General features: G+C 40.2%; 1 protein-coding gene across 5 annotated transcripts in view; it reads left to right on the forward strand.

Annotated features, from left to right (window-relative positions):
• Positions 1–24,530, forward strand: part of RARB (retinoic acid receptor beta) — a 316,375-nt gene that overhangs the window by 96,454 nt on the left and 195,391 nt on the right. The gene's annotated exons all lie outside the window — the stretch shown is intronic.

Below are 24,530 nucleotides of genomic sequence, written 5' to 3' on the forward strand. Positions count from 1 at the left end.
ACTGGCTCTTCTCTGGTGTGAAGCAGAACTTATGCTACTATTACTTCAAGAATTGATTCTGGGCTTCTGGTGAGAGTAGGAGAGGAATCGTTCTGTTACACTCACTTGGCAATTTGTGCTTCTAGGAGGGTTTATACATATGTATATTTATATGTGTGTATATATATATATGTATATACACACACATGTACTCTTTATATGTGTATCCATATATATTTATAAGTATTTGTATTTATAAGTCTATGTAATCTGTATATTTTTATATACATATACATGTAAATTAGTAGGTGCTTTTCTTTTTACTTAAACATGCTTTTTGAACAAGACTTATCATTTTTTTTTTTCATACCTAGGAAAACAAAAATACCCAACTGCACAAGGGCTCTTTTACACCAGCTGGTAGTACAGAAATGCTTCTAAATAGTAGTGTCGTATTTTACACCCACCATAATGTCTCCACAGTCATGTCAATGTAAAAGGGCATAAGTTTAATGTGCACTTAAGAGTTGTAGCTGTGTAAATTTTTCTGTGCAAAATGGGAAGGGGAAGCAAGGGAGCAGGTGCATTGCTCAGCCAGTCCTTTTTTCCTCTTACTCTGCTTAGTCCCTGTTGTTTCCTGCAGCCTCCTGAAGAGCTGCCAGCCAGTGTTAACTCAGATCTTGTCTGTGGGTTATATGGTCATGAATTTAGATGATTAACATAGGGCTGTTCTTGTTTAATGACTTGCCTCGTATGTGGTTCTTTCTCGGGCTAATGTAAATAATAGGTGTTTTTATGATGGAAACAGTGTCTGAGAGATATGCCTTTCTGCCCCACTTTGGTCTGCCTTGTTTGTAGTTATATTAAAGAGTAAGTGTTAGGTTTTGTCTAGGGACTGGAAAAGTGAAATTTTTTCATGCCTGCAATATTATTGGTATTTAGAAAAGAAGAAAAAATATGATCTATTTGAGTCCAAAGTCCTTTCCACATTTTACAGTAGCTTTGAAATGGAAAGTCTCTTCACTCTGCTTTATTTACATCATTATTAAGAAATAGCATGCTGTAAAACTATGAAAAAACTACTGGTCTGTCCTTGAAAGCAAGACCACAAGACTCTGTCCTGCTAAAGGACTTGGAAGGAATCATCTAACTAATCAGCTATTGACTGGACAGCAGGTGGAGATTGCTTAGTTTATTGATAAATCATCAAACAAGTAGGTGAAAAAAAAAATGTTAGTGACTAATCTGTGTGTCTCTGTCTACTTGAAACCTTGAATTGTCTTCTGCCCTTGTGGTTTTGTAACCTCATTTAAGTTGGCAAGATTTTCGTGGCAATAAACATATTTCTAGAGCCAAACCATTTCAGGATGTGACCATCTTTTAATAATTTGCATTGCTGTTGCAAGAAAAAATAATACCATGTCATCATCACTGAATAAATCTGTCCTGTTCCATTGCTCCTCACCAGGAGTGCGCATCCGTAGGTTTCTGAGCTCTCTTCCCTGTAGGTTGCTTGTGCCCTCCTCTGTGGCTCGAGGAAGCAAGAGATGTGTATCAATTTGCATGATAGTTCAGCCTTGTAACCTGGAGTGCAGTGGCTGCTAATGTGTTTTTTGGGTAGGTTTTTCTGCTTGTACAGATTAATGACCCGATTCGGAAGCCGTTCTACATGCTGGACTCCTGCTGATTTCTGTTTGTGCAGAACTGCAAGGGAAGCTAACTCTGAGCATATATCCTGGCATAATTTATTTAGGGTCCAGTCCTGGTGCCCAGCCTGAGTTGAAATAATAATAAACTGGCCTTCACACTTCCATCCTTCTTTCTCTCATCTTGAGATGGAGATTTTTCCTATCTGCTGAAGGAAGTGCACTCTTAGTACCGTAGGCATGGATAGAGGTTTCTGTGGACCTCTGGTACTACTCCAGGCACAGATTCAGGCTGCCACAGAGCACACAGTTTGGAGACAAGAAATTTGTATTCCCTTCTCCCTAAGTTGCCTTGCCATGAGAGTGGCTGCAGTATTTTGAGGAGAACTTCAGCATTTCCCCAATGCATTTATTGCACCTTTAATTTGCACCTCCAAAACACTGCAGACTTTATTGAAGTTTGACAATGGAAGAGTCTGTACCCCTTGTCAAGACCTCAGTTTGGCATTGTATGGACCCAGCTCTCAGGGGACCAGGCATGTGATGTGTCTGTATGGATTAAGGAATGATGGTTTTGCCTGTAGGTGGTCCAAGAGTATCTGTGCATATTATCACTCCATCAGTGTCTTGAGGGCTTCACCACCTGACCCCACCCTCAGCAGTGGATATGCATCTCCAGGCTGCTTACTTAGTGACTGAAGTATAAGTTTTCCTTTTAAAAACCCTGTATTTTTGTCTCCTTGAAATAATAATGGTCCTGAAAACCCATAGAAGCCTTGTTTCCAAAGAATTTAAAGATCCTATTTCTATCCATGTTGAACAGCAGTATACTTGTACCTAAATCTTTCCTGACTTCTTGACAATAACTTTTGAGGAGCAATTTTTCCTTGCAGAAGGTGGTTGTTCAAAGTACCTTGGAGATTTGTAATGCTAGAAGTAGCCAAGGTGAGGATGGATTACTAGGTAGAGTGCAGGTGCATGTGAAATGCAATTTGTCACATGGATGCCACCCTCAGGTATGTGGATGGATGGGTTGAGCTTTAACTTGCTCAGTGAACACTTAATTCAGAGGATTTTCAGTTTTCACTGCTTCTAACAGCATTCTGCAGTCATAGTTTCACAAGATTAGCTATTCTTGAATAGGTTTTCCATTGTATTAGGTGTAGGCACATTGCTCTGCAGAATCACTCAAGCATGGACGCCTTTTTTTTCCATCTACTTGTTTCAACAACATGCCTGTTGTGACCACTGAGAGATTATCACTGCCTGGTAGGTAGTATTGTGTCTTCTTGTGGGGGATTTCATCTCTAGGTTCCCTGAACACATTTATGGGGAAGACTTCTGCTTTGGAAATCCTTGTATGTCTCCACCATCTCTTTTTTCAGCAGCACTGGACACTTAGATTCTGATTTTACATGTATATTAGTGTCACAGTGTTGAGATATCAGTGAATTTATGTGATGAAATCCTTAAGACTGAGTTATCTGATTTTGTAACTTGCATTTGGCTTGTACTGTCTCCCAAGAATATCTATTTGCGTTTTCGTCAGAGACTTCAGAGGCAGTATCTTTTCAGATATGAAAAGGAACAGCAATAAACTACATTAGCAAATCCTCCTACAAGCTTCTTCTGTTTTCTCAAACTTCATGCTTAATAGTTGCCTGTAAATATTCTCTCTTTTCATCAAAGTAGCTTTTAAAGATCAGTGATTTTAAAGAATTCATGCTAAAACTGCACAGATCTGCTTAGTTATAGCTGCTAATTGACTGCAATATGAGAGCAAGAAGAGGATGTATAAATCTGAAAGCGCTGCAAAAAGTTGATAGGAAAGTGACTGTGATTTTGAAGTGACGCTGTGTCTTTTTTGGTCATGGGTGGGTGAGACCGGATTCATTTAATGCCAATAGCAAAGCGTCATTGTCTTCAACTGGTCTGAGATTTTGCTGTAATGGGTGTGGTGAGAGACATTTGACATTTTCAGTTTGATACCTGAAACCATCACAAAAAAAAAAAAACCCAGTAAAATACTGTGGTTATTTTTTCTGTTACCACATAGACTGTACCTCTGGTTTTTTCCAAAGTTCAGCTTGTCCCTCACAGCTGAGCTGAAAAATCAAATACCAAATCTGATACACTTGCATTCCATGCGGAAAAGAAAGCCTGGATTTGGAGTCAGTCCTAGCTCTGAATAAATAGAGTCTGCTTTTTCAAACAAACCTATGCTGATTAATAATGCACTCCTGTACGTTGCCAAAGTAAATTCTGCATAAGGGTAGTGAAAAAATACATGAAACCTGATAATCTGTGGTGAGTTTTAATTTTGGTTGATGTGAACTTGAAATTTAGGGGCTCAGAACTATACTAAAACAGTAAAGAATCCTCTGCTGTCTCTAGGAATTGCTGCATTTTGCACGTTTCTTCTCTAGGTTTGTGGGGTTTTTGGTTCTTCCAAGAACAAAAACAAGTCCAAAGCTTTGATTCCTCTTTTACTTTTCTCCCTAAGCAAAATCCCTTTAGTATAAAAAGGAAAAAGCAAACAAGTGTATCAGTCCATAAGCCATTAATGCATGTTGCTTATAACATGTAGTTAAAGTGTGCTTCTCCTGGTACTGGCACTTCTAAAGCCAGATGCAAAGCCCGAGCAAGAAAGAGGATGCAAGTCTGGGCTTGAGCATCGTGGGGAGACTAACTGGTGATGGTGTCTGTTGGGAATTTATGCTCACTGCATTCCTGAGCTTTGAGCATGGCGGTATCATTGGCTTTGTGAAGTCTGGATTTTGTTTCTTTGTATTGAGGTGTGCATCCGCAGTGAGACTGCAGTGAGTTCAGAAGAGTAAGGTAATGCAGTGAGAGCATGGTGGTAGTAGCAAGAAAAATACTTTGATGTGGATGTAAACATTTCAAAAGGAATACGTTTGCAGTTCGTGATTTTTCATGGTTGGCTTGAATACAAGAACACTAATGCATTGTAAAAAGATAATTTCTCTAAATACTGACAACAGCATCTTCGGTGGAGGTGAGGAATCATTTTGTAGATCGTCATATTTCTGTATGTCAAGATTGACCATATTTTGTATTTATTCAGGAATTATTGCAGTGTAGCAAAAGGTGAAATTTTTGCTACAGTGTGTAATCAGTTCATCTGTTGGCTGGTGGATCAAGCTATGCAGAGAAGCAGTTAAGGCATCACCCTCCTCTTAGCTGTTTGCATTAGTTTTGCATCCAGCTGCTTTGCCTCAGCTAGTGCCCAGTTCTGTTGTGCTCCACTCAGTAAATCATGGCTAATAAACAGCAATTTGTTAATGCAGTGACGTACAGAAATATGGCAGTATATAGAGGCTATGGCTTTTACATGCTAATGAGCTCTCTGTTCGTTATTGTATAATTCTTCCCCATTGCCTTTCTGTGATGGAAGTGCTCTGTTCACAGCTCTGCCATGTGCAATGTCCCCATGGAGACCGTGTGCGGCGTGCACCTCCCTTTTTTTATCTAATAAGTTCCTAGATGCTTTTAAAAGCTTCTCTGAAACATACTGTGAAAGATACTACTGAAATTAATACTTTGAAAGATTACTTATTACAAAGAAAATAGTGATAGATGATATCAACTTTGTGAGAGCTGGAGGGAGGTGAGGGGCTAATTTATGATATTGTGACCTTTTAAAGAATATATTCAAAGAATTTTTTTTTGGCCTGGTGAGGATGCTGCCTGTCCTATTTACATTCGTTTTCTTCCAGCCTAGAATTGCTTTCTTTTGTTATAGGAGGCTGCTGTACCTACGTTATTGACTGGTGAGGAATCCAAGTGCTAAGTTTGCAGTTTCTGTGAAAGCTGTTTGGTTCTGATTATATCCAGTTCAATCTGTTCTGTAACTTCGTCTCCTTTGCTATTTACTGTTGTATGCCTTTATTTATAAATATCTTTTTGTGCTCTTTTTTTTTTTTTTTTGTATGCTTGGCTCATAAAATCACAGCCAGAAATACAAGCTTTATGACTATAAAACAAGTCATGCCTACCTTGTAGACTGTGTCATCTGCTGTGATGTTGTATTCTATGTATTATCAATTTTACTGTAAGAGGAAAATTAGAGTATGCATTTTCCACATGAAGAAATCAAATGTAATCTAAATGCAAACCACAGGTTTTATTGCACAGTAATATTTGATAGCACTGCTATTACTAATCCCAGCATGACAAGAAACACAGCATAGTTATGAAGTTCGCAGCACTCATTTTATAATGGTCTTTTTTTGGTTAGGAAAGCCACAAAGCCAGGGCAGATTGTTCGTCAGTTGCAGCCTCAGACTTTCAGAAATGTTAGTGGAATACTGTACATTTTTACAAATCATTTCAGGTCTGACAGGAATTTGAAGCCTCTCTAATCTCCATGAAAACATTATTGAGTAGTAAAAATAAAATGAGATAATTAACCATATCCAATAAATACCTTATTATCAGTGCTTTTGCTTCTGTAGGGTACTTTAGGAGAATTCTAATTTTTTTTTTAAATTTTTTTTTTAATTTTTTTTTAATTTTTTTTTTGCATTTAGGGTTTTAGGATCTATAATCATAGAAATAAAAGATGAATGATTGTATTACAGGAGAGTTCATCTGCCTCCCATGTGGGGAGCACATTGCCACTGGTCTTGTAGGTTATTCAGAAGTATTAACATGATAGTGAATGAACTTCTTTCAGTCACTTTTGCCCAGCTTTGGTAAAAATGTTATAACTGACTTTATAATACAGTGGTAACCCAAGAATATTATGCAAGTGTGCAGTTTGGGAGTGTTGAGAATGATAACCCATTTGCAGATGATAAATAGTATTGAGTATAAATCCTCAACTGCTGTTGGGAACTCATCCTGAAATCAGAACCATGGTCCTCTCTGATAGGTGTCTGGATTGATACTTAAAGTGAAGAATACTACATGCCACATTGTTGTTTCCACTAGATAGAACTTTGATACAGACCTCTCTTCTTGAAGCATGGATATAGACCAGGTGTGTTGGACACATCAGGCCAGGAGAAAGTCAATGTTGCAACACAGGCAGACGCTGCCTGGGAGCTGCTCCCTGCTCCCTACTGTTCCTTCAGTATGCACAATGCAACCATAAATGGGAGAGGACAAGGGAAGAGAGTTTAATGGGAAAGTGAGGAGCGTGCCACCATTGGAAGTCTTTTATATAAGTAGGGAATGCTGCTAATCCATGTTTGGGGGGTAAATACATGCTGTGCTTGTGATTGGCCAGACTATATGATTATAGTGGCTTCTTTCTTTTCTGTATATAGATTTGTTAGCTGTACTGAGTTAATGATGTCTTTCTATCTAGTTAGGGGGGTTTTTTTTGCCTTTTCATTTAATCTGTTACTGTCTGGGCATCCAGTCTTGTTTCTGTTACGGGATATTAGCAAGATACCTGGAAGGAACTGGCTTGCTTAAGTGATATACACTGTGACTTAAGATAAAATAAATCAAATTCAGAAGTAATATCACCAGTATTTATGAACATGCTCCTTTGATCATATCTGGTTGATTCAATGTTATTTACTTTTGGTGATAATGGTTTGTCTGCTTTATCTCCTCTGCTCTGTCAGTAGCTTTGACTCTGCCCATATTGTCTCAATTAATAATGCTTTTAGCTCATTGATTTTATTTTCCAGCTGGCTGAATTTATCTGTCCAACTTTGCATTTGTACAGTTTTCCCAAATCTTCCTTCTAAATGCTCATCCCTTTCTTCCTCTGAAGGAAGTTGGCAAATATTAGTTACTCCTGGTGACAGTGACCAGTTAAAGGAAGGAGAGGTTCTTGAGAGAGTAAAGTTGTGTGTGTTCCTTTATTTTTAAGAAGGCCATGGTTGTGTCTTGCTCTTCTGGATGCAGTTACAGCCAGCCTTTAGGTTGTGCTGATCAAGATAAAGTGATGGACCACACTGGAGTTTGTTTTGTTAGTTTGTAGTATTAGCTTTGTGTGTTAGAGCAAAGAAAACTCTAACACTGGGGTGTGGGTGTGCATCCTTTGTGCTGAGTGTAAGTTAAGCCAAAGATTTTAGATCTTTGAGCCCAGCATTGGTTTGGTGCTGGAAGCCTGGAAATCTCTGAAATGCTGTGTAGAAGGCTGCTAAAAATGTCACTGTGGGTGTCATGAGGTAGTATCCAGTGACCCTTTCAGTCATGGCATCCTTCTGAACCTGTCAGTTCCCCTAAATGTGGATTAATTTTGGAAAATTCAGCTGACTTTACAGCTTGATTTACACACTTGTTTGTTTTTGTTGATACCTTCTAAAATGCATTCTCCTCATGTAGTCTTGCTGTAGGTGGTTGTGGGACCAAGTCACAAGTCCCAAAAAAGTAATGCACCATATACAGATGTGCTATTTTAAAATTTGCTTTAAAATTATTTTTTATGTATTTTATCCAGAGTTACAGGGGATGTTGTACAAATACCTCAAAACATACTTTCAGAGCCTACATATTTTTATGGGCATCAGATTCAAGAGCATGGGCTTTCACTTTTTATTAAAGGTCTTCTCTAATTCTCATCTTCTGTAGAATCAGTTTTTGGAGTTGTTTGTTTTGGGGTTTTTTTCCCCCTGCCTTTTTCATACTTCTTTGTTTGTTTTGTGTTGTTTAGTTGGTGGGTTTTTTTACTTTTCTGGGGTTTTTTCTTTTCTGTTTTAAATTTCTTTGTATTCTGGGTCTCCTGTGTTAAGAAGAGTGAATAAATGGGGCAGCACATAATGTGATAATATCAATTTTTATTTCAATTCCTGATTAACATTTTGAAGGTAAGTTCAGCAGGCAGTGATTATAATCAACAGAGGATGTCCAGAATACAAGAGAAAGCAGCACTTGATTACAGCAGTTTACAGTTTTACAGTTAAAAGATATGAAAAAACACAAATAGTCCCTTTGGGAAATGAAATATAATGGAAGTGTGGTTATTAAAAACGAGATATAATGTACACTAGTTATTACCTATTACGGTAAATCACCACAAGATACAGGAAACATATCAGGTAGATAAAACAGCCGTCTTGGAATATGTTGTCTTATTTTCCAGTGGATACTCTTTTTCTTCTTAGACACTGAATTGATTTGGGGTGTGGAATTCATTTAGGAGCATGTTCATTGCCCTCTTCAGAATGGCTATTGAAATCAAGTGGTTATCAGTGCTGAGCTGTAAGTCATGTTCCCCATACCCCCAGGAAAGCTGCTCTGAGGGCCAGTCGTGTACACCAGGTACTAATAGCTATTAGTTACTTAGAGTTAATGATGTTGCCAGCCTTGAGTATTTCACTTATCTTAAAATGGAAGTGCATGTTGATTTCCATTTCACAAATGGAAAAATTGAGTCAGATGGAGTTCAAATGACTTTCCTGAAGTCACTAGCAAATCACTGTCAGATCTGAAGATGCAATCCAGCTGCCCTCTCCCCTATGCCCTCTGTGTTACGTACAACTCTGAAGTGCCTGAGTAATTTTGTTCATTAATGCCTTAATATTCATTTGACAAAGGTATAAGCAACTTTACAGCTTTTCAGGGTCTTTCATCTCACTGGCATCTGCCAGTGCCCTCCCTGTTCATCACACACATCCAACACAGCTTGATTGAGTTGCTACCACCTGTATTAATTGGGATCTTGCAGTTCTGATATTCTTTCTGTTGTCATGTCCTAAGGATTGCCTGAAAGACTTCTTAGAAATTAAAACATTGCTTTTATTTTGTGGATTAGAGAATATGAGTTTGGCCTAAAGAGGACATCCAACTTCAGCCAGTGACTTTGTGTAAATCTGTTGTGATTCCAAGCATGCAGTGATGCTAACTGAGTCAGCTGTTATGTCAAGAATTCCTTTGATCTCCTAAATTAATATGGGTTAATTAGATTAATTAAACAGAAGATAACTAGAGATGAAGAAAGAGGTCAAGAAGAAAATTATTGGCAGTTGTAGCCTTGTGCTTGGTTAGCCTTGGCTGGCAGCCAGTTACCCACACGGCTGCTCACTCCTGCATTCTCTCATGAGATGGAGAGAAAATAGAAGGAAGGTGAGAAGATTTGTTACTCAAGATAATGACATTTTAATCATGACAGCAAGAGCTGTACATGGAAGCAAAGCAAAAAGAGTAATTCATTCACTACTTGAAATCAGCAGGCAGACATCCAGCTGCTTCCTGGGAAGCATGGCCTCAGCACACATGGCAGTTGCTTGGAAAGACAAACACCATGACCATGAACATTCCCCCTTTCTTCTCTGTTCCTTGAGTGTCCACTGCCAAGCACAACATGATGTGGTCTGTGGTATCCCTTTGGTCAGTGCAGGTTGGCTGTCCCAGCTGTATCCCCTCCCAGTGGGATGGTGCAGAGCAGAGTGGGCACAAGAGGAGGTCTTGCTGCTGTGCAAACCCTGCTCAGCAATAACAAAAACATCAGTGGGTTATCAACTCTGTTCCAGCCAAGGATTCAAGCAAGGCACTGTATGGACTGCTATACCAGCAAGACCAATACAGCAACTAAACATGGATTTACAACACTGAAGGGTGGAAAAAGTGTTTTACTTTGGCAGACGGTTGAAAAAAAAAAGCCACAAAAACCAACCAATGAAAAAACCACACCCCCTTTTCTAAGGAGTGAACAGCAGCAGGCTAACAATAGCCATTCATAACAAAATTGTTGCAGAGAGCATTGAGTAAACTGGACATGAACAAATTCCCCACAATGACTGGAACTCATTCTGTGCATCTTTGGGAGTGGGGTAAGGAAATGCCACTATCAAAGCTTCTCTGAAACAACATATGCTGTAATGGCAAAATAACCATGGATAGCTGGAGAGACCCTGGGATTACAGAATATGGGGGTTGTGTCAAAGGAGGATGTATTCATTTCTGAGAAGAGAAGCAAAGGTGAAATTGGTAGACTTTAATTAGCTCATGTGCCAGTACGGTTTTTGTTTGTATTTTATTAATAACTTGATCCATCACAAGGTTATGGAAAAGCCTGTGTTTGGGCAGCTAACAAGAGAAAGCAGTGGAAAAAGCCTATAACTTATTTCCAGGCACTTACTTAATTAAAATACAAAACAGGCAGTATGGTCTGTGGATTTATTTTTCCCATGTAGACTAGAAGCAATAAGCTGAGATTGCAGAACAAAAGAGGTACTCTTGCACCTTTTTATCTGGACCTTGGAGCTGCTTCTTCTCTGAGATGGATGTAATCCAGTTCCAGCTTTAAGATATTGAGTGGTCTATGTTTGCCTAACCCTAGGTGGGAATTCCTCCCTCAGGAAGCCCTTAAATCCTAATGGGAATAGTAAACCCTGAAGTTGGTTGGTTTACCAGTGTTTCTTTTCAAGTCTTGTTGAGGTGAGATGCAGCCTTGGGGACCCCTTATGTATACTCACCTTCTTTCTCACTAACACCTGAAAAAACCCCAAAACTTAGAGTTGTTTCCTGGTGCTTCTGAAATGTTTTTTTCTGAAGGAGTTAAGGTTTGTGACTCTTCCATTTCCTGTCTCTGTGAGTGTCTGTCTGGCTGACCCCATGAGCTGTGGTGTCTCATTGCACCCAGGTCTCTCACTCTGGATGGTGCCAAGGTGCCTAGGGAGGCTTGCTTGCTTCCAGCCCTGTGTGAACCTCTCTTAGTTGGCATGTTCTGCTGCCAGTAAGCAAGGAGCTGCATGAAGAATTGCACGGTCTCTGCAGCAGGAATTTGTGTCCCTTGAATCTTGGATGCTGATATAGGATGCAAGTGGAATATAGGAAGCCCTCTCATGAGAACTGGTCTGGAGGTGTGGAAAACTTAAGGTTGGGAAGTGTATATACAATTTTCCTATTTCAGTTTTTCTTGGGATTCTTTTCTTGAGCTTTTAGAAGCTGCCATTGCAGGAATTACTTCACTTGATGTTTACAACCTGGACCCATACCAGCTAGTTGGGACCGGAATGGGTTGGCAGCAGCAGGAACATATTCTCACCCCACTGGCCATCCCCTCCTGTCTGAGACTCCAGACCCTGGCAGTCCCAATGTATTCATGTTTTAGAAGTAGTAAAGCTAGTGATAGATGACATATGATGGTTTTAAAGGATAGGGGTTTTTTTGTTTTTTTTTTTTAATTTTTTTTGTGCTAGCAGCTTTAAAATAAAGCTTAAATCAACAAATTTAAAAATAAATACTGTTTTTTGCCCATAATCATCTTTATCATAATGAAATGTTAAAAGGATTTCCCTCCTGCAAACAAAGCAGAAAACACTTCAGTTTATTTATAATAGGAGAGAGCTGAACTTCTTCTAAAGTCTGACTAAAGGCTGTTCTGAACTGGAAGCTGCAAAAATGAGTTTGTATAAAATCCAGTTCTAATGTGTACAATTAATTAAAATGTATTGCAATGACAACCAGCCTGTACAGAAACACATGGGACACTTGTGAGGGAGCAGCTATGGTGCAGACTCAGGCTGCAGTGATGAGTTCTGTGTGTCTGAGGACATAAACCCTCTCAGAGAGCAGCGTGGCTGTGGATGTATGAGCATCCAGAGATCATACTGAAGCCTGGGTGCTGTGTTGGCTGTAGTTGGTGTGGAGTGGGCTCGCAGGGCTGCTCACGCAGGAGGTGGCCACCAGAGATCTGCTCCTCAGCAGAGTTCTGCTCTCTGGGTGGGTGCTTTAGGGCAGGGAGGCTCTGCTGTGTCCTGGGGACCCTGCTGCTGGAGGGCTGCAGCTGGACCAGAGCACAATTGCCATTGTTGCAGGAGCAGCCCTGGGCTGGTGTGAGCCCTCCCAGCTGTGCTGGTTTGGGCGGTCAGGGGGCCAGATGTGGAGCTGTGTGCTCTGCACTAACACCTCTGCTGCTTTAGGCAGGGGTCATGCTGTGGCTCACAGCCCTGCTCAGCCCCAGCCCACACTTCCAGCACTGCTCCTAGGCTCTCCTGACCTGCCAACAAAAATCTCGGAGCTGCCCAAGTTACGAGCGTGTGCTGGGGCAGTGCCGTCTATTCCGTCGCTGGCGTTGGTTGCTGCGGCGTTGCTGTGACTCTGCCTGTTCATTTTAATGACCATACGATAACAGTTGTGAAAAAAGTCGTTATAAATAGAGAAGATCATGTTAAGCAGTCACAGAAGGGTGAATATCCTGAAAAGCTGTGAGCTGGAAGCCAGCGTGCTGCTTTCAGAAGTTCCTCCTCCTGAACTGTTGCCATGCACAGAGGAACACACACACCAGTGACTGTCTGTAACATTTATAGTGTATTTTTGTTTCCAGAATGTGTTTTGTTTTCCATTAATGGGCTTTTGTATTCTCCCTGCTAATTAAATGTATGTACTTTGCTATCCTTTTGATCCTAAAATGAAGCTTGTAGTGGGGAGTATGCTGCTTTTACTGTTCCTTTCTGGAAAGATCAAAATACTTTTCAGAAAACCTGCAGAGTTTATGAGCTGGGTTTTTCTGGGTTGGGTTTTTTTTGGCATTGTAATCTCTGTGCTGTATTATGCTTTTTTATTTGGAAATTTATGGGGAAAATAGTTTTATTGTTCGTTAGAAGTTTAAAGACCTTATATATGTTCATTTGGTAACCTTTGATTTTTTTGGCAGTCACTGGAAGGATGAGGTGTTTATATGGTTAGTGAAGAGGCCCTTTATTCAAAATGTTAATTAGCCTTTGAAACCAAATAGGTGTAAAATCTTGCTAAATGTTTTAGATGAGCTTACCACTCCCCCAAACCCTCTCCTTCCTCCTACTGGATTTTCCCTGTTGTCTTTCAATATCTCCTCTTGCTCTGGTCCTTGGAATCCTCCAGCATGTGCTCAGCAGAAGCCATGGATAAAACCCCCATCCCTTTTCTTTCACAGATAAACAGAGAGCCTGGGGTGTGCACTGAAGTGGAGGCACACTTTGCCACATAGTGGTGTTCTTTTTTTTAACACTCCTGGATTTTATTTTTTTCTTTTTTTTTCATAAAGAAAGGAGGTCTATAAGAAGACCTAACAATGCCCTTACTGTTCTGTCAGAAACTGCCTGGCTACATCTTGTTTTATTTGGCCCTAGCTGAATGGCAGTTTCATTTATGTTTTGGGTGTTTGGCAGATATTTCATCTTTGTCAAACTTCACTTTTAACATTTGTTTAGATTACTTGTCACAACACTTTCCTTTTTTTTTTTCCAAACTCTTAAGATTTCAGTCAGCTTGACAGTGCTCAGAAGTGGTTTCTAATATTTTTTGAACTTACTTCTTACATGTTGCTCTTTTAGAGGCATACCAGTTAAGCTGGTTGATATATAGTTTCTTTTTTGTACTTTGATGATAGTGCAAGACTGTTATTTTGAGCCCCTGACTCTCCTTGATGTTGGGGTAAGCATCTCTTAAGCCCTGTGAATAATAAAGAAAAGCATTACAGTGACAGTCGTAAAATCCTGAATGCATCCATTTTATTCCATCTTGCTTTGTGTTAAAGACACTTTGAGCAGCTCTGCTGAGATCAGGAGCATTTTCCCCCGTTCTGTCTGATAGGTGATGGTATTTGCTTTTTATACCTGTGAGGAATTGAGGGGCAGACCACATGAGAGTATGAGCTCATCCTTGGATACAAACCTGGTTCTGTTTTTTATTTGCCCCACGTGATGGCTTCATTTCACTGAATTTGTTTGGAAGGCCTGCAGTGAGAGATGAGGGGGATATGAGTGAGAGACTTCCCATTTCTCCATCAGTGGCTGTTTCTGTGCATTTAATTCCTCTTTCAGCCCAACCCTCAAGCAGTGACTAGACTCCTAGTGCTTCTGCTGTGTCCTTTGACTAGGGATAGGTGGAACTGAATGGGAGAATGTAATTTTAAATTGGGCTGAGCAGCCTTGAAGTACACTCACACTGTGTGTGAATTTTTGCTTATGAATATTTGTTTATTTTAGCTTTTGTTGAAATGAATGTTTAAAAACTTGTTCAAAAATGAAAATTAAGACTAACACCATGTAGCCTTAGCTCAGGTGTTCTGTCAGTACTGATTTCAGAGGGCTGATTTGCTTATGCTAGTGTTATTCACAGCATTAACTTTTGGAGGATTGTCACCATCCAAATCTGTGTGAGCTGATGCACTTTTTTGCAAAGTTTTTAAATTTAGAAGTTACATTTCTGAGCTGCAGATGCTTTGGTTTGGCAAAAGGCAGCCTACTGAAAGTACTGTGGTTGCTGAAATAATTTAGTCTAATACTTGCTCATGCTCTAGTCGTTTCCATGCTTGAGCTGACTTGCAGATGAAGACATATGGACATGGCCAATGTGAATATATTAGGAAAAATTGTGACTGTTCAACCTTCTCCAGAAATCCTGGAGACAGCCAGCAGACTTCAGCCAGCATGGAGGAATCCCAAGTGACCCCAAAGTCAACAAGGGGTCAATGGATGGGGCAGGCTGCCAGAGCCAGAGTGTCCCTGCTGGTCTGGAGCTTCCCCATCAGCTGTTTGCCATGGCCCAGCTGAGTGCATGGCAAGCAGGCTGGTAATGGCTTGGTGTTTACAGAGTTTAAGTGTTTACTTGGAGATGCAAATGCAGGTTTTGGACAGCTTGGGTCCATATTATTCCCCTTCTGCTTTCTTTTGGAATCTGGCATTGTGTTTGCCCCAGGAGAGAATGGAGTCCTCTTGGTAGTGTTTATCTGTCAGCTGCTATTATTAATTGATGTAATTGTTTGTTTACTAATATTTACCTAGGTTTTTAACATGGAAGTGACTATACAGACAATTCTAGTACAATCTTAGTAGAAAGTCAATGCCCTAATTAGAAAAACTACTTGCTACTCTTGACTTATTCAAGAATTGATTTTTTTTCCTGCCCTGAAAAGTGTTTGCCCTGAAATCTAAGGAAGTTGTTAACTAGGAAGGGTGACATTTGAAGAAGTGTATACTAGCAATTAAGATGAACAAGTAAATTTGACAAAGGAACTAATATTTGTCCTGAAGGAAACCTGAAACACTTGGTGTGGGGGGAAGGAATTTTGGTGGCATTTCTGCCTTCTCCAGGCTGCTTTCTTGAGTCACTGCAGTAAACTGTGTTGAGGAAAGCAGACCAGAAGGGACTCTTGAAGAAGGTGAGTTAGATCCACCTAACTTTTCTTTTACTGTGGTGTACTATAACTACACAGGATCATCCAGGGAAAACGTAAGGGTTATTTAAAAGCAGAGCAGAATATTATTTTAAACAGCAAGCTGGTGATATTGAAACTCTGTGACTCTGAATTCTGCTAGGACCAACAATTTTGAGGATTAAAAACATATGGGCCATAGATAGAGAAGATATCCACAGTGTTTGGGGTATTATTTAGTGCTATTTGTATTATTCAGGCTAGCAAAAACAAACAAAAAGATGAGGAGAAAATCTCCTGTTACAGGGCATAAGCCATCCAGTAGATGATGTGAGTTGGAAAGAAATTTTATGGGAAAGTTTTTTCTGCAATTGCTCTCCTAGAGATTTCTTCATCCTTTCCCTAAAGCATCTGATTCTGGCTGCTGTCAAATAAGAGGTTACTGAACTAAATGTACTATTAATCTGACCCAGTATAGGAATTCCTGTGTTTCTATGTTTAAAAGCAAGCTTTGTCTGCTGAGGGTTGTCTCTCTGGAATAAACCCTCCATTGGAGGCAAGGGAAAGGAAATGGTTCAGAAGCTTTTACACTGTTGCTATGTAATTTTGTATGCTGTTTTGAAAAACTGTGTCTTTTTTTTTTTTCTCCCTCTCCCCTTTTATGCGTATGAATGTTTTAAATTATAAAATTTAGCTTCCCATTTGATGCATTTTCTATTCAGTAGTACTCAGGATCATCGAGCAACATAATTAGTTAGAATTATGTGCTTTTAAAAATTGAGGGACAAAGTCTTGGTTGGCTGGTACATGGCTAAATTATGGGTTCTATTCAGAAGAATATGAGCTGGGTGCCTTCATTGCCACTGGCCAGACCTGTTAATGTTTCTGTTTCTTCTTTAAAAGTGGAGAATTTCTGAAAGGAGCATATATTATTATTGTGGTTGTTATTAATCAGAGTTGATGATGTTCTAGTGAACCAAACTTTCTACCTTCACTCATTTTTGTTAAAGGTCTTTTTATTTTGAAGAGGTTCAGTGAGCAACCAACCTACCTCTGCAGTGAGGTATTTGAAGCAGAGCTGTAATGCCATGGAACTGTGTGCCTTGGGTTTTTTGCGTAAATCTTAAATTGGATTTCCTTATTTTTCAAAGGCTTAAGAGAGGATGTGACAGTCAGGCTATTTAACTCAGGTCCTTTTAGCACGTCAGATAAAACTGCTTCATGTAGAGCCTTTCAGTTCTCCTTATTGCTTTAAAATGTGCCTTAGAGACATGAGGTACAACGGTGCTTTGTTTCACCCAGAAAAATGTGAGCTTCATATAGCGAGAATGTGTTTCATTTCCTTACCATGTGTCAACAACTGGATCTTAAACCTGTATTTATCAGATGCAGAACTGGTTTTGGAGGATTATCACTAAATCAAATGTTAGGGTGGAATTTATGTTCTCACTATAGCATTTCTCAAATGTTCATATTATTCTACTTTTAAGCATTTAGTCTTTGATGCTTAGATCTGACATGCAGAGGCTACATTTTTACATTCCTCTTTGTAGAAGAGAATAGTTATTTTTTTTCTGTTTCAAACTCCTCATACTCTCATAATAAAGACAATACACCTGATTTTTTTTATTATTATTACTAAGGCCCGTCATTACTGTTCAAACACATGCAGAAAAAAGTTGTCATAGCTCACACATGATAAAGATGTAGTCTAGGTGTATTACTGTGATTACAAAGTGTGTTAGAAGGGAAGAGATCTTATGGTTTTCTTTAACACCTGGACTCCCATTATTACTGTGGAGTATATCTCCTGATTTCTGACATATATTATTTAAAAATCCCCGTATATTTTTGTCTGGCAAAAACATGGGTAGAGTGTTTGCATGAATATGAGACCTGGTCCATGTTGTAAATACAGCTGTTTGTACAAAATCATGTTCCACAGGGTGCTTTTTCTTAATGGTCTTCAGTATCTCTTCCATCTCTTGCTATATTAGAACTCTGCATCATTTTTCTTGGAGTATTCTTTCATGTGTCATTCAGTCAAGTATGTTGCTTGTAATATGTCCTTAAATATCTAAGTATTCCATACAATTTAGTCACTTTTCACTTTAAATAATTATGTGTATAGGCTGAGGGGGTTTTTTCAGCCTGTTGTCACTGTGGAACTCTGACAGTGCACACAGGCTTGGCATTCTTGAAAGGGGCATCTTCCCATTGATCATCAAATTAAGCAGCAGTGGCTGTACCCAACATGATAATTTTTTTCCCCACTTCTAGTTCCTTCCCCTCTACCTCATAAACTTGGATATTCAATGTGGAGGAACACGATTCTCTTTATCTCATAGTGATGGACTCCACACTGGGAATTGGAGACCTGTATGGGTGGAAAATCTTCAAGAACTGTGGCTTATGTGAAGGAAGAGACAGCCTTTAGAGATGTCACTTATTTTGAGAGATTATTTCTCTTGCTTATGCATCATTTTGAGGAAACAAATTGTTTTTTTTTCTGCTTAGTTTGGATTTGCTTTAGCATATAGTGCTCTGTGAGACCTCATATAATGGACAAGTGTTTGACCTTCAGTTGGCACAGACACCATTAGCTGGAAAGAGGATGCATTTGGGATAATACTGAGGGATGTGCTTGAATCAACATGTATCTATCAGTCATCTCTGAGTGGACTACTTCAGATAGAGATTTTTTTGACCTGATTATAATCACAAAAGACAGGAGTGGATTTTGAATGGCTTTATCTCAGTAACTGAGACCATTGTTTTGTTTTGGAGGTTTTTTCCCTTTTTTTTCCCCCTTTTTTTGTTTCCTTGGAGATTAATCCTTTTGCTCACCTAATGTGCATCTGTTGAAGGAACTTCAGGTTCTGTTAGAAAAGTGCTCTCTGTTGTGGCATGTCTGGTTTGACATTCCCAAGTCCAAAGATATGCTCTACTTGACTGCTGGTATTTGCATGGGTAAATCAGATTGTCTCATCAGCCTTGGGCACCCAGCTGAGCTTTCAGGCTTCTCACTCCTCTGTGTTCTTTGTAGTGCATTGGTCTGCTGGATCCTGACTTGTGAGGTGCTGCTGTCCTGAAAGTCATGCAGGAAGAGCCTTGGTAAGATCATTCTGCTACAGTAGAGAAGGGCATTTACCAGACATGTCAAGAGGTATAGAGTGCACACCTGCCCAGCTGTTTGGCTCTGGATAACCATTTTTTAGACAATAAATGCAGAGTACCTGGTGAAGTGACTCAGCACAGATGAAGGCTGGGCATCTGCAGCAGAGATGGTGCTGTCAGTATCAGGAGATGGGTCTGTGCTGGCTTATCCTCAGCAGCACACTGCGCTGGACTGCTGTCATGGGGGTAAAGGTGCTGCTGGGAGCTTTGAGAGCACTGCATCTCTCACTGACTTACATTTGTTGATGTGTGTGGCTCAGAGGTTGCAGAAATGAGCATCTTGTTGCCAAAGCTGAGCATCCTTGCTGTTGTTCTTGTGGTGGCTCAGAATTGGTTGGAGGCTTGATGAAAGGAGCTCTGCCAGAACCACACTGTCTTTCCACAGGAGGAGTCATCTTTGGCACTGTTACCCAAGTTTAGCATCTCCTGGGGGATTCCAAGTGTTTTTGAGGGCTTGACTCTTGACCCATGTCTCATGATCTGATTATGAAAATGTTCACTGTTACTTTCTTAAATGTTTTCAAAATTCATTATTTTAATTCATGACTTTCAGTGAAGCTGAAAGATTAGTGATCCAAATGCATTCAGAAGCTAAATGCTGCCCTGATAAGTGCTTGATAAGTGTTTGATCTGGGTTATGGCTGAAATGCTTAAATGTGATGGCAGGTTTGGGCAGGTCTAAGTGCTACATGGTGGTGTGTTACCTGTCTTCATCCCTAGGGGTCTGCATGCAGCTTCTATCTGCACCATGAACATGAAGTAATTCAGAGTGGTTTCTCTGCCCACAGAAGTGGGAAAGTTGTCTTGCATTTATCGGTGGAAAGATCCTTTCAGAAAGGGGCTTGTTGGGAATGATTGCTGTGCAGTTAACTCACACACTAGCTTACTCTGCAAGAATACCTTTGTGCTGTATCAGAAGTCTTGTCTTGCAGACTAGCAGGCATGACACAAGTCTCCTTGAATTTTGTCAGTGCTAGGCTCCTCTTAGTTGCTTTTGGATGTGAAATGTAAGGTCATAGTTCATGTTGCTCTTTCTGACAATGTAATCCATCTGTCCAGGACCTCTAGCAGACAATTCTGGGATATAGATCTTCTGAATGTTAGAATGTGCAAAAGATGTGCTGGTTTTGTGGCTACTGTGATTGATTAGTGCACCTCTGTCCTTATGACCTGACTGATAAGGTTTTTGCAACATTTTCAGATGATTCAGAGGATGGCTCTGAGGGTGCTTACATGTGCAGTGTTATCTCAGCGTATTATTAGCATTTCACAATTGCTTTATTGGCTCCCTGTTAAGCAAAATATTGACAATAAAAATGCTATTTTTGTTCTGTGATCCATGCTATGGCTTTGTCCCTTCCTAGTTAATGGCTGTGCTTGTTCCTAATTTTGCCACCCTATTGTTCCTGTGACAGGGAGCTACAGAGAACAGAGGTTTTAAAATAGATGTTCATAATCTCCACCAGCCCTCTGGCATATTCTGCTGACCCTCAGGGAGTCTTACTGGGAATATATTGAAACTTGTGATATCTAATAAGTGAAGGTTCAGGAGCCTGACGTAGACAGCAGAAATGTTGTCTTCTGGGTAAAGTAGGACAGAAGACTCTAATAACTCAGAGGAATTGCAGAACCTTTCAGCAGACAGACTACCAGACTTGACGTATATAACAAAAGGTGATAAATTATGTGTGCTAAGTTATTTTGTGTTAGCACAGCGTCCACACCTCCATGATATTAAGATGATAGATGCACCTCTAGTCCAACAGACTAGTCTTCAGAAACAAAGTTCACAACCAGTGCTTGAACCCTCTTTTTCCCCCTCTTCCACTTGGATCACCGTCCTCGCTTGATAAATGGGTGCAGCAGGGATGCAAACTCCGCTAGCTAAGAGGAAGTAGAACTTCCAGCCTTGCAGTGCAAAAAACTGCTAACAGATTGAACCTACCTCCTGAGCACAGTTGTGCCTCCCAGCTCATGGGGGATTGGGAAATCTATGTTATTTCACAATTCAGGCACAACCTCTACAAAATCCTCTTTCAGGTTTCTCTGACAGCCTCCCGAACAAACATTATTCATTTTTTGAGTGAATCCACATGCTTATCCTAACAATGAGTTTAGATTACTCCAGATAGCAGAGTTTTTCTTTGCAGTTAAGTGGATTCTTTCAGGATCCTTCTTTGTGTGGCTTATAGAGTGAAGTGTGTTGAGCTGAGGCAGAACCTTCTGCTGTAGTGCACGTTTTCTAAATGAAACAGAATTTTATTCTCATCCTTTTTTATATCAGTGACTGTTGGAGTCTATTTGCTTCTTTGCACAGTGTATGAAGATCATATACTGCACTGACCCATCAGTGCATTTCCAGGCAGCACATTTGTGCCATAGTGGGGCACAAAATAACCTGTGTTTACTGGTTGTCCAGATACTGAACAAAGTAGAAATTAAAGATGTAGAGCATTTTCTACCTTAATTTGGTGGTGAAAGCAAGTCTAACGACAATATTTGCAGTTGTGGCTAGACATCCAGGCTGGATGAATCTGACTACTTGGCTCTATCCTTAGTGACACTAAAGATATCCTGTCCATGCAGAGGAAGACTACCCAAATGACCTTGGGCAGGGAGCGGATGTGGTGCTTTGCTTTATGGTGGTGGTTCTGCAAGGACTAGGACTTCTCAGGAATATACCTCTAAGATTGAACAGAGAGATGAGATTTGCTTCTGTGCTGGGATAATCATCTCTAGCAATTCAGAAAACTATCAGCAGAGGCTTCAGGTCTAAATTGCCCTGATCTTTCCCAACATAACCCTGTGGACGAGTAATGTCACCTAGGTGGATGTTCAGATAAAGCATAGCCAACCAAACTAATGTTTTATGTACCCACCATTCATAGAGCATTTGATTAATCATTTCCTTGACTCCTGCCTTCATTGATTGAGGTTTTGAGACCAGTACCAGTAAAACTTGTCACTGGTGTTACATGTCTTTGGGCTCTCCTCTAAGGAAATATCTCCTGTCATCCTGTTTCTGCAGTGCATGTTGTGACTGTAGAGTGTTGGCCTCCCAAAGAAATGTACTTTTCTGTCAAGGAACCACCCTCCAAAGCTGCTTTCCTCTTCAGCTTCTGAGCTGATGAAGTACTCCATTCTTTTAATAACTCCCAGGCCACTGGGATCATTTACTAGGGATCTTCCGCCTGTCACCAAAACAATAACATCACTTGACCCCCTCTTACTGATCTCGGAGGCCTCTTAAAAGTTATAAACAGCCAGTATAAGGCCTTTTTAGTAGTTGCAGCCATGGTAAGTGCTGTGTTTGCTGTTGGTCACCATGACATGTTTCTCATCAGCTAGAAGGTTAAAGATGAGCATTCTGAGAGCATGCTGGGGAAGTTTCAGATAGATTCCTCACTCCTCCTCGCTGTAACGCCACTTGGGAAGCGATTGGCTTACTTGTAAATGTCTGCACATCCCATAATATTGGATGACATTACTGAACATAGGCAGCAGGATGTGGTTTTTCTTGCTTACTCAGTCTCCCTTCCCTTGGCCTCCCGTCTCTTTCCAAGAGCTCTTCTCACAAAAGCTTGCTTTGGCTGGGAATCCAAGTGATGCTATCTTGTGGTGCCTTGCAGGCAAGGGTAAAGACCAATTAATTGCCAGTTAAGGAGAAGATTTCAGTGGAAGTTTGTTTTTGCTGGACAGGAAGCATATTCCATCCTGAACTTAATCAGAGATGCTACCTTTCCTCCATGGGTAAGGATCATGGATAGTTGAGTATGCTCTCAGTTTAAGGTACTACCTGTTGGCCTGTGTAAATCTTCCCAAATCCTAGAAGCATGTTTGGTGCTTGTTGCAGCTTACCTTTCTTACCTGTGATTCCTTTTCCCTTCTTTGACTTGATGATGAGAGGGGAGCCCAAAGGAGAGGTTCCTTGGTCGTGTCAGTGATCATATCTCATCTTCATTGTTGCCATCTCACATAGAAGCAGCTATGAACAAAACAATCTGACTGGACAATTTGGATTGCTAAATCCAGTCTTGTTTTTCTGAACTGTAGGGAGAAACTGTTCAGGAACACAGGACACCTGCTGAAAAAATGTGGTCAGAGAACTAAAGCAATAGGCACAGCACCTTGAACAGAAAAAGCTTCATATTTGAGTTTCTGGTTCTGTGTAACTTAAAGAACCAACCTGTTTATTAAGAGCCAACTACCCAAATTTAACAAATTTGGATCACCTGAATTGTATTTGAGAGAAGGGATTTGTTTTTACTTTTGAGTGTTGTGGGTGAACAGAAACAAGGAAACAGGTTTGGTCTGCTGAAAAGCACTGCAGCTTTGGTCTGGAAAATCTCTGATTTCCTAAACCTCTGTAGCACATGAGATAGTCTCATGAAGGATATTCTCAGTATGGAGCTACTGTTTAACATCCTTGAAAATGTTAATGAGGAACAACAGAGATGACTATGCAAGACAGAAGTGTTGATTCCATTGAAAGAGCAATTTTAAGCATTAAGAAATAGCTTTTAAATTTGGGGAGCATAATGAGTGTACAAATTCACTTAAACTCAGGGAGCAGGAAGCCCAGTTGCCTTTCCTTTGGTTTCCATAGATGAAAGAGAACTTTATTCCTTGACTGTCCTTCAGGATTTTTCGAATGTGACAGAGTAAGAAAGGAATGCATTTAGTTACAAAGCAGAGTGTCCCATATACCAGCACAAAATGTATTCAGAGCCCTTCTCTGCAGAAAAAACTGCAAGAGAGTCCCTTACAGAGGTGATTGAAAGCCACTGCACAGGAAATCAACTTTTCATCCTGTACATAAACATGAGCCAATTCTACTATATCTGGCTCTCGGAGCAGTACACACAGTAAATTGTTAACCCCATCACCTGACCTAACCATTTATCTTGACTTCTCAGTATAGTTTTGGCAACTGCTGAGTAATGAAAGAAAAAAACATGGAATGCAGATAGCTGTAGGAGAAGGGAAAAAAACCAACAAAAGCAACAACCAACCCCCTCCTCCTTCCCCCTCCCCCCAAAAAAACCCCCAACCCAAAAACCCGATCACCCCAGTTTCAAATAGCCCTTCAGCCCTTTAAAGCAGCAAACAGGAGAAGATGAGAAATTGCCAGAGTGGCAGCATCTTAAATATGATTAGTATAGAACAGAATTAACATCTCTGTAGAGTACCAGACATGCAAAGCATGGATTTTCAATCCCTCACACCTCTTGGTTGTGTTAGCACAAATAAATTAATAAGTCCTCTGAACCTTTGTGGAACAAATAACCATAGTGCCTTTCAGGTTTTGAAATGTAAGCTCTGTGTGTTTTTAATGTTAGTTGTTATACATGAAGGTTGGCTGAAGTAGGTTATTCTGCTTATGGAGTATTGTTCCCATATGAGGATTCAAGCTATGTACTCACAGCTGCTGCTTTCCAACATGGACTCTCAGTTCCACTAAAATCAATAGTTGGCACAGCAGGGTACTGTTGTATGGTGTGTAAATAAATGGGTGTCATTGTGTCTCACTTTTTTTTTCCCCTTTTCCCCTTTCAGATTTAGATTTTCTCTTTTTCAGGCATGTATCAGCGTGTGTTTGCAATGCAGGCAATTCGAAGCATAGCTGCTTAGGGAGAAAGAAGCTTCCCCCCCTCCCTTTTTATACT

The sequence above is a fragment of the Erithacus rubecula genome, assembly GCF_903797595.1.
Source record: "Erithacus rubecula genome assembly, chromosome: 3".
NCBI classification, from domain to species: domain Eukaryota; kingdom Metazoa; phylum Chordata; class Aves; order Passeriformes; family Muscicapidae; genus Erithacus; species Erithacus rubecula.